We start from the raw sequence: 12,915 nt of genomic DNA, 5'->3' as shown, positions 1-12,915 counted from the left end.
AAATGTTCTACATACTCCCGCAAGAGTATGGATTGACCTCACTAACAAACATTAGCAACATTAGCCAAACACATACACATACAAATACTGTTTTATACCATTTCCATAACATGGAAAAATGGAGAAAATTATTTCATGCTATTAGAAGCCAAAAGGGAGGAAGTGCAATAGTTTCTGATAGGCTAATATTTATTTTTCTTTACCTCTGTGATGTTTTCATAAGTATATTTATGCTGTGTTAATGCATTTATCTGTACTCTAAAATGCATACATTTTTGTAAGGTATGCTATATTAAATTTCTTCAGGGAAACAACCAACTGGATGGATGGATACATGGATGGATGCATGGATGGATGGAGAGAAGATAGATAAAAGGGGAAATTTATTGAAAGAATTGACTCACAGGGTTATGGAGGCCAAGGAATCCCATGAACCACTGTCTTCAAGCTGGGGAGCCAATAAAGACAGTGGTGTAATTCAGTTCAAGTCCAAAGTCCTAAGAGTTGAGGGGCCAGTGTTATAAGTCCCAGACTGAGTCTAAAGGCCTAAGAACCAGGAACACTAGTGTCTGAGGTTAGGAGATGGTAGGCATCCCAGCTGAGCAAATAGGAAAGATTTGTGCTTCCTTCCTTCCTCCACCTTTTTCTCCTGTTCACGCCCTCAGAGGATTGGGTGATGTCCACCTTGGGTTGATTTCCATAGACTTTACTCAGTCTACTGATTCAAATGCTCATCTGTTCCAGAGACACCCTCATAGACACACTGAAAAAAGAATGTTTTACCCACTGTCTGGGCATCCCTCAGTCCAGTCAAGCTGACCTAAAATTAACCATCACCTGTGTTATGATGTAGGTATGTAATATTTAAATGGTTTATAATACTTTTAGGCCCAGTGGAACCAATATTATCATCTTCAGTTAGTATGAATTTAAATTGGTAGGAATGTTTATAAGGGGAATTATGCATTGTGTGTAATGAATATAGAAACAATATTAATGAATTCTATATCTAAGAAGTTATCTAAAGAAAATGTCACTGCTACACTGATATTTATGACTGAGTATACAACAGACTATTACTTGATAGAGGTAGTCATTCCTATCTTTAAAAAATGACACCATCATCCACCTGAGATTTCAAGCCCTAAACCTGTAAAGCATTCTTATATCCCACACATCAATTACTCCCAGAACTACTATTCTTGTCGTTTGGTTCCAAGTACAAACTTGTTCACTAGTCTATTTTCTCCATACTGCTAAACTTCCCTGTTTCCACTCCACACTTCCTCATATCCACTTTTCAAAAGATTGGTCTTAAAAAGATGCATGATATTGGGGCACCTGGGTCGCTCAGTCTATTAAGTGTCTGCGTTCGGCTCAGGTCATGATCCTGAGGTCCTGGGATGGAGCCCGCATCAGGCTCCCTGCTCAGTGGGGAGCCTGCTTCTCCATCTGCCACTGCCCCTACTTTTGTATTCTCTCTCACTCTCTCTTTAAAAAAATAAAGAAAATCTTAAAAAAAAGTGCATGACATGATATACTTCTGTGCATACCCACTTTGTACAAAAGGAAGGGCTATGATTCAAAGTAACATTCAAGACAGTCTCAGTGTTTGTATTTCCCTTCTAGGGATGATTACTATCTGGATTTCCATTTATTCTCTGGTTTGATTTCTATCTCCGCAGTAGAATATGGGCTCTATGGGAAAAGAGTAATCTCAGTGCCTTAAAACAGAAGGAAAAAGTGATAGTGAGTTTAGAACAAATCAGAATGTCCAAACATAGAGTATTTAAGGTTTTAGATGAAACATAATGTAGGCATTAAGAGCAAGATTAAAGGTGAAAATTTCTTCATACAGAAAAAGATTCAGTGTCTTATTTTCCTCTCTAAACCCAGATGGAAATTTAATGAACTATTTAAGGAATTTACTGAGAATTAGTTGAGAGAATATAATTAGAAGGAACCTATAAAAAAATATATATATATGTATACAAAATATTCATTAAGGCAAAGCTGATTTTTATGTATTCATGTTGTTTACTTATCTTTGGTGAAATAAATATGAATTTACCAGTAAAATGCTTTTACAAAATTTCAAAAGACAGGGAAATTAATGAGTATGTATCCCCAGTAAGATGTTAAATTGTGTAACACTCCAAGCATATTACTAGAATACAATAAAAATTTATGTAAATATATATAAAATATATATAAACATATGTAAAACATATGTATAAAACATATATATATATATATATATACATATACATATACACACACACATTTATATATTTTTTTCTGTCACATTCATTATAGGGTATGCTGGCTAGAATTATAGTACAATGAGAATTACATGTAGATGTTTCTGTTTCAAAGGCTGAGTCTTTCTCATCCTATCCCTGTCACCATCCACCTGCTCTGCTGTTGGCCATGAATTAGATGTGTAAGAACTACTGAGCTCTACTTTCAGAGGTGAGAGAAGCCTACAGTTAACATAGTGATCATGGTGTGGTAAGATCACTCCGCAAACACATGAGACATATGCAGGAATGCTTTCCTTCACAGCTCTTGTTACTGCTGGTTATATTGACTTACAATAGGGCCTTCATGATGAAGTTTACTGGACATTCAAGGTCATAGCACCTTGATGACTTATTTTAAAAGGTGGCCAATTTTTCTTTCTATGACATAGGAAATAATGATTTAATGAGGATATACAGTACTATTTTATTTTCCTTTCCAGGTGACCTGTATTTCAAAATTATCAAATTATGTTACGCAACTCATCACTTTTTGAAGGTAGCCACATCATTGAGACAGTTACTGAAATATCATAGGAATGTACAATATTGTCTGAAGCTTATTTTTTAATGCTTTGTCCAAAATCCTATTACTCCTTCAGGCATTAGATCTTTATCCTAAGAAGAGAAACAAATTGTGAGCAAGCTTACCCCCACCCTATTACGGGAAGGAGGATATTATTTTTACAAACATATTCAGTTGATTAATATGGACTTTTGTTTGTAAATGAGAAAGAGGAATTTTCTTGTTTAGCCTCTTAATCAAGAAGCCCTTTCTTGGGTGCCTGGGTGGCTCAGTGGGTTAAAGACTCTGCCTTTGGCTCAGGTCATGATCTTAGGGTCCTGGGATCGAGCCCTGCATCAGGGTCTCTGCTCAGAGGGGATCCTGCTTCCTCCTCTCTCTCTGCCTGCCTCTCTGCCTACTTGTGATCTCTGTCTGTCAAATAAATAAATAAAATCTTAAAAAAATAAAAAGCCCTTTCTTGAGGACATGGGGGAAATCATTATAATGATCAAAAGTATCTTCAATAAGGAAGTTGTACATACACAGGACACCATCAACAGTTGAAGAATGACTAATCTCTCTATGCAAGAGTAAAGGCTCCATGTCATTGAAAGAATCAGGAATGATACTGGAAGGTATCAGGGAACTGTTGGCTGTCCCAGGCCAGGCACCCTGCTAGAACATTTATTTATCTGTGATCTCTGAATTCAGTAGCTCATCAGAGTAGGCATTGTGTGTTCATTTTACAAGTGATTAAATTGAGAACAAAGAATTAGAGAGGTTATATGTAACTGATCAAAAGTATTCAGCTTTTAAATGACCTACAGGTGATTTAAAGTAGGTTCTGGCAAGCATCGCATTTGAAGATCTTTGCAGTACCCCATGGAAGACAAATCCTCCATTTCATTTCCTTTCTCCTGGCAGATACAGCAAATAAATTAGGGCTTTTCTTTCTCCTCCACAACACACGCCCTTAAAATCCTTCTAAAAACGGAATCCATATAGCACTGACCAGATTTGACACAGATGATAGAACCTAAGGGAACATCCTGTCAGAACATTGTTCTCTAATTTTCCTTGGGTGCGTCCGTGTTACTGCGTCTGTGAGTGATCTTTTAACTGTTTCAAGAAACTCATTTATATATGACTTGATCCCAGCCCTTCAAGTATTCTCTTCCTCCCTCGTTTTCATGCTTGTTAATGTATTTCTCCAGCCCATGAAATCAACCTGGGTGTGCTTTCTAGCCAAATGAATGTAAACTCGATTTCATTGCAATTCTCCATTTGGATGGCTTTGCCTTTCTCTATGTGGCTGTGACTAGACAGGCTGAAGGGATGATGATTCCAGATTAACATGGTAACCACATGGTTTTTCCCCTTGATTGCTTCATGACTTTTAAACATCACTCTTCCCATATTAAGGCTTTCTTTCTAGATAAGTATTGATTTAGGAGTCTCTCTGCCAAAGATAAGGAGATGTGCAGAATGCCACTCGATAGAGAAGTTAGCAAGTGGCCTAAATTGTATCTAAGTGTGGCACAGAATGAGAAGTAACCAATAATGGAAAGGATGTTTATGTAAGGACTCTTTTTTTTTTTCTTTCTTCCTCCCTCCCTCCCTCCCTTCCTTCCTTTTTTGATATATCATAAGATATTATAAATGGAAAAAACATAAGTAAGCATAAACATTTCACAGAAAACTGTAAGTGTGCAAAAATATAAATATAAATATATACATTTCCATATTCATAGCATTCTACTTAGTGGAAAATCAGAAACAACATAACCATCTAATATAACAAGTTAAACAAAGTAAGTGGCATATTGAATAGAATGATATACTTTCATTATTAGTGAAGATTTAAATTTATATATAGATATACCTGTAGATACCTAAATTCAAATTTAAGAGGTCGTGTTATGTGAGCAAAAAGAGTTTTAGAGCAGAATATTTGGCATGATGCTATTATGAAGCCAAAGCTATGTATTTTTAAAACTTTCAAGAATACATAAATAATAAAAGAGGTTAACTTTAAAATTTCAAATTATTTGCCCTTTAAATCCTATTTGATACCATGTGGTTACCAATTCTTATCTATTAAATTCTTATCTATTAAATTACCAATTCTTATCTATTAAAAAGTCTCTTCTTATGTAATAGCAATAGTGAAAGCAAACAGAAACAATGGGGTAACCGGGTGTTGGGTACTAAGGAGGACATGTGGTGATGATACACAACTAATGACTCGTTGAACACCACATCAAAAACTGGGGTGCCTGGGTGGCTCAGTGGGTTGAAGCCTCTGCCTTCGGCTCAGGCCATGATCCCAGGGTCCTGGGATCGAGCCCCGCATCGGGCTCTCTGCTCGGCGGGGAGCCTGCTTCCTCCTCTCTCTGACTCCCTCTCTGCCTACTTGTGATCTCTGTCTGTCAAAAAAAAAACAAAAAAAAAACAAAAAAAAACAAAAAAAAAACTAATGATGTACTATATTATGGCTAACTGAAAATAATGAAAAATAAAAATAACAAATGAAACAAAAACAATCCCTTCTGCATCCTGCAAGACACAATTGTCAGACAGTTAAGGTGGGGAAAAAAGATACAGGTAAAATATCCTCAAGACAATTCACAGCTACATCATTTTATGTAACAAGCTAAAAGTACTTGGAATAGTAAAAACAGAACAGAACAAAATAAAATAATAAGAAGTGACCATGATAGGGGTGCCTAGGTGGCTCAGATGGTTGAGTGTCTGCCTTTGGCTCAGTGTGTGATCTCCAAGTCCTGGGATAGAGTCCCGTGTCTGGCTCCTGGCTCAGCCAGGAGTTGGCTTCTCCCTCTGCCTCTCTCACGCTGCTTGTGCTCTCTCTCTATTTCTCCCTCCCTCGATCTCTCGCTCTCTAATTAATAAATAAAATCTTAAAAAAAAAAAAGAAATGACCATGCTGACATTGAATTTAAAGTAGAAATTTAGTGTCATAATTAAATAATAAAATAGCTATGTATCATGAATCATTGCTGTTAAGTGCGAAGTGAGTAATGGGAAGGTTTAGCTCTCAGGTTCCAACATCATTTTTTCCTATTTCCCTTTCCTCTGACATTCATATATATTTATATATATATATAAAATTTTAATATTTTTAAATATAAAAAATATTTTATTTTTAAATATTTATGTTTTGTGGCTAATTAATAAAGATGCTGCGTTCCTGTAACTTACTTTATCTTAAAACTGCTCCGTGGCAAGAGATTATGCTGAGTGAAATAAGTCAAGCAGAGAGAGTCAATTATCATATGGTTTCACTTATTTGTGGAGCATAACAAAAAGCATGGAGGACATGGGGAGTTAGAGAGAAGGGGGTTGGGTTAAATTGGAAGGGGAGGTGAACCATGAGAGACTATGGACTCTGAAAAACAATCTGAGGGGTTTGAAGTGGCGGGGGGGTGGGAGGTTGGGGTACCAGATGGTGGGTATTATAGAGGGCACGGATTGCATGGAGCACTGGGTGTGGTGAAAAAATAATGAATACTGTTATGCTGAAAATAAATAAATTAATAAAAAATTAAATTAAATTAAATTAAAAAAAATAAAATAAAATTATAAATTTGAAAAAGAAAAAAAAAACTACTCCGTTGCATTTATTGTCAGTATAACCTATTTGGTGATTGTACAGGTTGTATTTAATACTTGTTTTATTATTTTGAACAATTTGATTAATTTGTTTTTCATCTGTTAGCCTTGAGCACATTTCTCCCCAGTCCATTTTCCTTGCATTGGAACAGAGACTGTGCCCCCTTATAATGCTTAGCTCATGTGACATAGCAGGTTTATTAATTTATTTTTGAGAATTCATTTAAAGCACTGGCTCATTTCGGGGCATCTGGCCCGCAGGGAACCTGTTCTCCCTGCTCCTCCCCTCTTGTGCTCATTGTTGCTATCTATGTCTCTCAAATAAATAAATAAAATCTTTAAAACAATAATAAAATAAAGTATTGGCTCATTTATTTTTTTTTATAATTATAAAGATTCTATTTATTTATTTGAAAGAGAGTGCATGAGCAGGGGAAGGGGGAAAGGGAGAGGGAGATGCCGACTCCCTGCAGAGAAGGGAGCTGGAGGTGGGGCTGGATCCCAGGACCCTGGGTTCATGACCTGAGCCGAAGGCAGACACTTAACAGACTGAGCCACCTAGGAGCCCGATAGTGGCTCATTTATTCCACAGATTTTCTAGACATGAAAGATATTTTCTGAAAACATGAGCGAAACATTGAATGTTATTTTGGTATTTGCCATGTTGTATTTTCCACTTCGCAGTTGTTTGAGGTCCTTATAGTACATCTTGACACTTATTTATGTCCTTTGTTCTTTTATGTGGAATAAACACTTCTAAAATTGACTGTATTACTTTCTTTTTAAAAAAAAAATTATTTTTTTTAAAATTTCTTTTCAGTGTTCCAGAATTCATTGTTTATGCACCATACCCAGTGCTCCATGTAACACATGCCCTCCATTTCATTTCTATCCAGATCATTCTTTGTTTCTTTGTAGTCTCAAGTGTATCATCATAACATTAACACAAAAGTTTTTTTTTTATTTTTTACTTTATTGCTAAGATATTTATGTCTATAATATAATTTTAATCCCTGAACTGTTACAATTACTCCCAATTTTATGAGTGAGACAACTGAAAATAGGTGAGCTTATGTTATTCAAAAAGGAAAATCCTGTACTGAAGTTTAGGCCTCACTGAATTTAAATTCATACTCTTAAATATATTCCTTGGAGGAGAGCTCTGTTTTCTTGCCTCTGTTGTGCAATCGCTCATAACCATAGAAGGTTTATTCATGAACAGTGCAGGCTGGCGGGCAGTCACTGAGGTGTGAGAATTGCCCCCAGTAATGATCTTAGCATTGGCTCCTGTTCTGGTGGACATAAGCCTTCTTCTACCCAAGACTCTCTGATCTGGGAAATTCTCAGTATCAAATTTATATACGCTTCCTCCTCCCGTACTTTTTCTAGAAAAAGGTGAGTAGTGTAAAAACATGGATTTCACTGAAAGTTCAGTGACTGGAAAAGGACACCACTTTTAGAGCCTGTTTTTCCTTCAGAAACCAAGTTGGAGAATCAATAGCTGAACACCACTGAAGGTTCCAATACCCTCCCTTTCAAACCGATGAGCTCCAAAAAGTTTATTTGTTTCTACTCAAAATATTATGAAACCCAGATCTCAGAAAATACTGCTAATTTAGGATATAATCATGTATGTTTAAAAATAGAATTTACTAGCATACAGTGATGTTACCAAGTGGAAATCTAGAATTTGAAATGCACATTTTCTATCAAGAGCTCATTTACTTATATAAAGCAAAGAAAATCAGAAAAGAAACAAAAAGAACCTCAAATGTCAAGATTGTAGTTATTCCTGAATTATAAAAGATAAGGAGTAATGTTGGGATAAGAGTGGCTTTCATTTCCTTGAGTACTTACTTTGTAAACACAAAGTAAGTACTGTTTCTGCTGAGTGTGTGGCATCATTATCTCATTTAAACTTTAGCAGACCATTTCCATTTTGCTGGTGCTGTCCCTGAGATTGGAGTTTTTACCTGATTGCTGGGCTTATTATTATTATTTTTTTGAGATTATTTATTTATTTATTTGACAGACAGAGATCACAAGTAGGCAGTGAGACAGGCAGACAGAGAGGAAGGGAAACAGGCTCCCTACTGAGCAGAGAGCCTGATACAGGGCTGGATCCCAAGACCCTGAGAACACGACCTGAGCCAAAGGCAGAGGCTTTAACTCACTGAGTCCCCCAAGGCGCCCCGATTGCTGTGTTATTATTTTGAGTTCTTTATCAGAGATGTTTGGAATTTTTCCATTTTAATTTTAAGAGTAGCTTAGGCATAATGACTTAGTTTAGAAATTATGGAAGTTAGATTTCTACATCTCATGTCACTGAAGTCACAAGCTTTAACCATTTCTTTTTCTTTTTTTTAATATTTTATTTATTTATTTGTCAGAGAGAGAGAGAGGGAGAGAGAGCGAGCACAGGCAGACGGAATGGCAGGCAGAGGCAGAGGGAGAAGCAGGCTCCCTGCCGAGCAAGGAGCCCGATGTGGGACTCGATCCCAGGACGCTGGGATCATGACCTGAGCCAAAGGCAGCTGCTTACACAACTGAGCCACCCAGGCATTCTGCTTTAACCATTTCTTATTTGTAGTCTATTTTCTGTGAATGAGCTGAATCCGCAAAGGTTAAATCACAGAATAAGATGAAGTTTTAACCCAATTAGATTTCATCTACAAAGCATCTGACTTGAGAGAAAATCAAAACTTATATTGCAGAGAAGTTATTTTGATTTTTAGAGTTTAAGTGATAGAAGATGATTTGAATCTCTGAATTTTAGTAGGATTAAAATCCCACTGGAAACAAGTGTACTCTTTATGAGTTTAAAAAATAAGTGATGGGTTCCATAGAAAGATGCATTTTTTCATTGCTTTTCACTTCATATAAGCACATATAATCTTGGCCTGTATGAATGTATGTATACACGTGCATGTGTAGAATGAATATATATAGCTTAGTAAAAAGATGCAGAGGTAATAATTATAAATGCATACCTTGCATGAGCTTGATAAATAAAGAAAGGAGTCTACAGTTTCAGTTCCAAGTATGCAGATGAATATACTAAAGCTAAAAGACACTATGAATCATGCTTTTAAATTATTTATTGTTATTTCTCTCATAGCAGTAAGTAATTTGGGAACAAATAAGAACTTTTGGAGATGTTTTAAATTATCATCTCTGAAATATAATTGTAGTTAAATATTACCTTGAATTTCATATGAATTGTAAATATATGCCTCTTTTCTGATAAAATGGCTGGAGAATTACCTTTATGCACTTAACAACTGAGGGACATACAATTTCTATTTTTTTAAATTTAGTGCCTTCTCTGTTTCCTCCCAGAAAGGTTGTAAAATTAGTAAAGCTAATTTCTGAGTGGCTTTACCCCACAAGTAGAAAGCCTGCAGAAGGCATGGGTATATTTTCCAGGCTGTGAAAATGTTTGTCTAAGTTTCACGGAAGAATTATAGATAGAGTATAAAGAAAGTTCTTGTTCAGAAGTCCAGTTTCCTTGAAGAATGATGTCCATGTATTCAGTGTCTGTAAAATACAAAAATTTAGATGATCGTGTGGTTGAAAGCACTGGGTCATCCCTCATTTTCACTTCAGCGTGCTCACCTCCACACCCTGAAGAGTACTCCCCAGCTCCTGCCCAAGAAAGATTTCACAGTTAATAAATCAATGCCAAAGATCCTTCTAGACTCAAAATTTGTCAGTCATGAGGTTCGTAATAGTTTAATATAAGGTTGTGGTATTGAAAGGGAGCTATAGAACAAAATGGGTTGGTTCCCAGCTAATGCTTTTTTCCAGTTGAAGAGTTACAGCAGGAGAATTTCATGCTCTGAAAGCTTCTAGTGGCTTCAGACTCCAACCGAATCTAAGAAGTCACACAGCCAGGAAACATACAGCAGATTATCACTCATTGACTCTTTTTCATGAACAGGATTGTTTGAAGGCTGCTTCTAAGAACAAAACAAAATAAAGCATTAAAACAAGGCATACAGTGTTTTCAGAGACATAGCAACAAATTTAGACACTATAGTGATTCCTTTTTCAAAAAAGATGCAAGGATGTCTGGGTTTTCTTACCTGAAATGTCTTTTAAGAATCTTTTTTTCCTAAAAGTTGATTAGAAAAACAGACCTCCCTCTTTCCTTCTGCTGTGCACCATTAGGACGAATCTGCTGCACGAGGAAATGGATTATTCCATTTTCTCCCAGCCACCATGCCCTATACCATCCTTCTCTGGACCATTTGCAAACCATGAATATAGACCCCACCCTACCTGCTCAGAGGAACTCCTCTTCCTGGTAGGCAGAAACCTGAGGGGAAAACCTGGCATTTCCCTTTCTGATCATCCCATTCAACCTATTATCAAATTCTATAAAGGGTAGTATCTTATGTACCTGTTGAAGTACTTGCTTTTCTAGAGACATTGAGGTCATAAGCAAAGCTTTGAACATTATAGGTGGTTTTAAAAGTTGGTCAATAATGGGGCCACCTGGAAGGCTCAGTCAGATAAATGTCTGTTGCTTAGGTCATGATCTCAGAACCCTGGGATAGAACCCTGGGATTGAGCCCTGCTCAGCAGGGAGCCTGCTTCTCTTTTTCCCTCCCCCCACTCATGCTTTCTGTCTCTCTCTCTCTCTCTCTCTCAAGTAAATGAATTAATTAAATCTTACAAAGAAGTTTTTCAATGATATTAGCAGACCTGGAGACCTTTAGTTGATTGATGATGATGATGATGATGATGACAATAGATGATGAATGGTTTAGAGACTTGTAACAGCTGAAAATGCAGACTTCTAATACTCTGGCCAAATACAGATTTCTAATACTCTGGCGAGATCTTTGATATCGGACCCCACCACCATCTCCCCACACTTTTCCCCCATAACTCAAGGTATGCATGTACACACACACACACACACACACACACACACACACACATGTGCATGCAAATACACACACAGAACTTCCGGTACCCAGTACTGTGAATGAACTCTTACGTGCCTAGTTTTGACCACCCATTTAACTTTAACTGTGTATTAATTGTGTCGCCATTAGCCCAAACATAGCAGCCTGAAAAATCATACTCATATTCTCTCCAACATCCCGTGGCAAGGCATCCTAGGACTGGCCTAACTGGCTTGTTCTGGCTTGGGGTTGCACACAGTGTTGCAGTCAAGCTGTTAGTTGTGTCACTGGGGTAAGTTCTGCTTCCAAGCTCACCCAAGTGACTATTGGCAGGCCTTGGAAAATCTGCTTCTAGGCCCCTTTACTACTTGAGGGCAGGCCTCCATTTTTCACCTTGTGGGAATATGCACGAGGCTGCTTCACGACCTGGCAGCTGGCTTGGAACAGTTTAAAAAATGAATTTCGTGTTTTGAGAAATTTCCCAGTAACTATACTCTCTGTTCCATCCATGACGATCTGGCCTCAACCTGTTCTTCCCTGCTCACACCCGAATATCCGAGAGTCCAGAGAAACATGTTCTGTTTCCTGATCATACTGTGTTCTTCATACACCCCTGATTTTGTGTGGCTTACGACTAATTTCAGATTAAAAGTCATTGCTGTGAAAACTCCACCTGCTGCCTTACCCCTTTCAGAAGAATTTGTTTACATGTCCCCCAGTACCCAAGGGTCTTGGTAACTGGATGTATTATAACACATGCTCTCTCGTATTATTATGTGCCTGTTTGTTTAGGGAAGAACAGCTCTAAGGCAAGATTATATCTTCCCTGCTATGTGCTCTATGACTAACCTCGCCATGGGATCTAGTGTTTGATGTTTTCTTTTTGGAATGGACATCGTTAATATTGTTATTTCATGAATGGATGAGTGATGGTAAAAATGTCAGGGATATTCCAAATATAGTCATCTCCACAATACTTTCTTCATCCCCTAATTGCTAATTCACAAAAAGTGCTTTCTGTGTCTAATAAGTTAATAAGGAAAGGGTTTATAAGTAAAACACAGGTTTTGATCTAAAATTTGTGTCATAGTGTCTATGAACACTCATGAGTTAATAATGAATTATTGCTTTAGAGACCAATAGTTTCTATGAACACTTTACATAGTACTTAAGCTCTTTGCTTCTGGGACTTTCACAATTACCATATCTTAAAAAAGGACTTTGTATTTGGGTGGTTTAAATGAATAATAAACAACGTCTCCCATATGTGTTTGTGGAATTGCTTATATTACCATCAATTAGGCCAAATACTTAAAAATGAGCTATTTTATACCCATTTAAATCTATTATATATGTAGATAAAGAAATACAAATTCTAACATAGCAGGACTTTTACTTTTGAGGTTGTGGAAACCTCGCCTAAAAATGTGGTAAAAACAACAACAGCAACAAAACCTTAAATGTGAAGAGGAGAAGAAAGCGATTTTGGAAACATTACTAAGAAAGCAGGAACTCAGTCCGGTAGCTATAAAAATACAGAATACAAGTCATCTGATGTAAAAACAAA

At 36.9% G+C, this 12,915-nt stretch overlaps 1 protein-coding gene and 1 long non-coding RNA gene across 2 annotated transcripts in view; one reads left to right on the top strand and one right to left on the bottom strand.

Annotated features, from left to right (window-relative positions):
• PCDH15 (protocadherin related 15) overlaps window positions 1–12,915 on the top strand; it is a 1,723,534-nt gene that overhangs the window by 855,243 nt on the left and 855,376 nt on the right. The window lies entirely within an intron of this gene.
• Window positions 9,570–10,933, bottom strand: LOC116573181. The gene is made up of 3 exons (XR_004278632.1): window positions 10,838–10,933; window positions 10,051–10,394; window positions 9,570–9,972 (listed from the first exon to the last, which is right to left on the bottom strand). It is a non-coding gene; the product is annotated as an uncharacterized LOC116573181 (long non-coding RNA).

The sequence above is a fragment of the Mustela erminea genome, chromosome 14, assembly GCF_009829155.1.
Source record: "Mustela erminea isolate mMusErm1 chromosome 14, mMusErm1.Pri, whole genome shotgun sequence".
NCBI classification, from domain to species: domain Eukaryota; kingdom Metazoa; phylum Chordata; class Mammalia; order Carnivora; family Mustelidae; genus Mustela; species Mustela erminea.
Note: the sequence above shows the minus strand (reverse complement) of the source record. Positions and strands in the feature narration are given on the sequence as shown.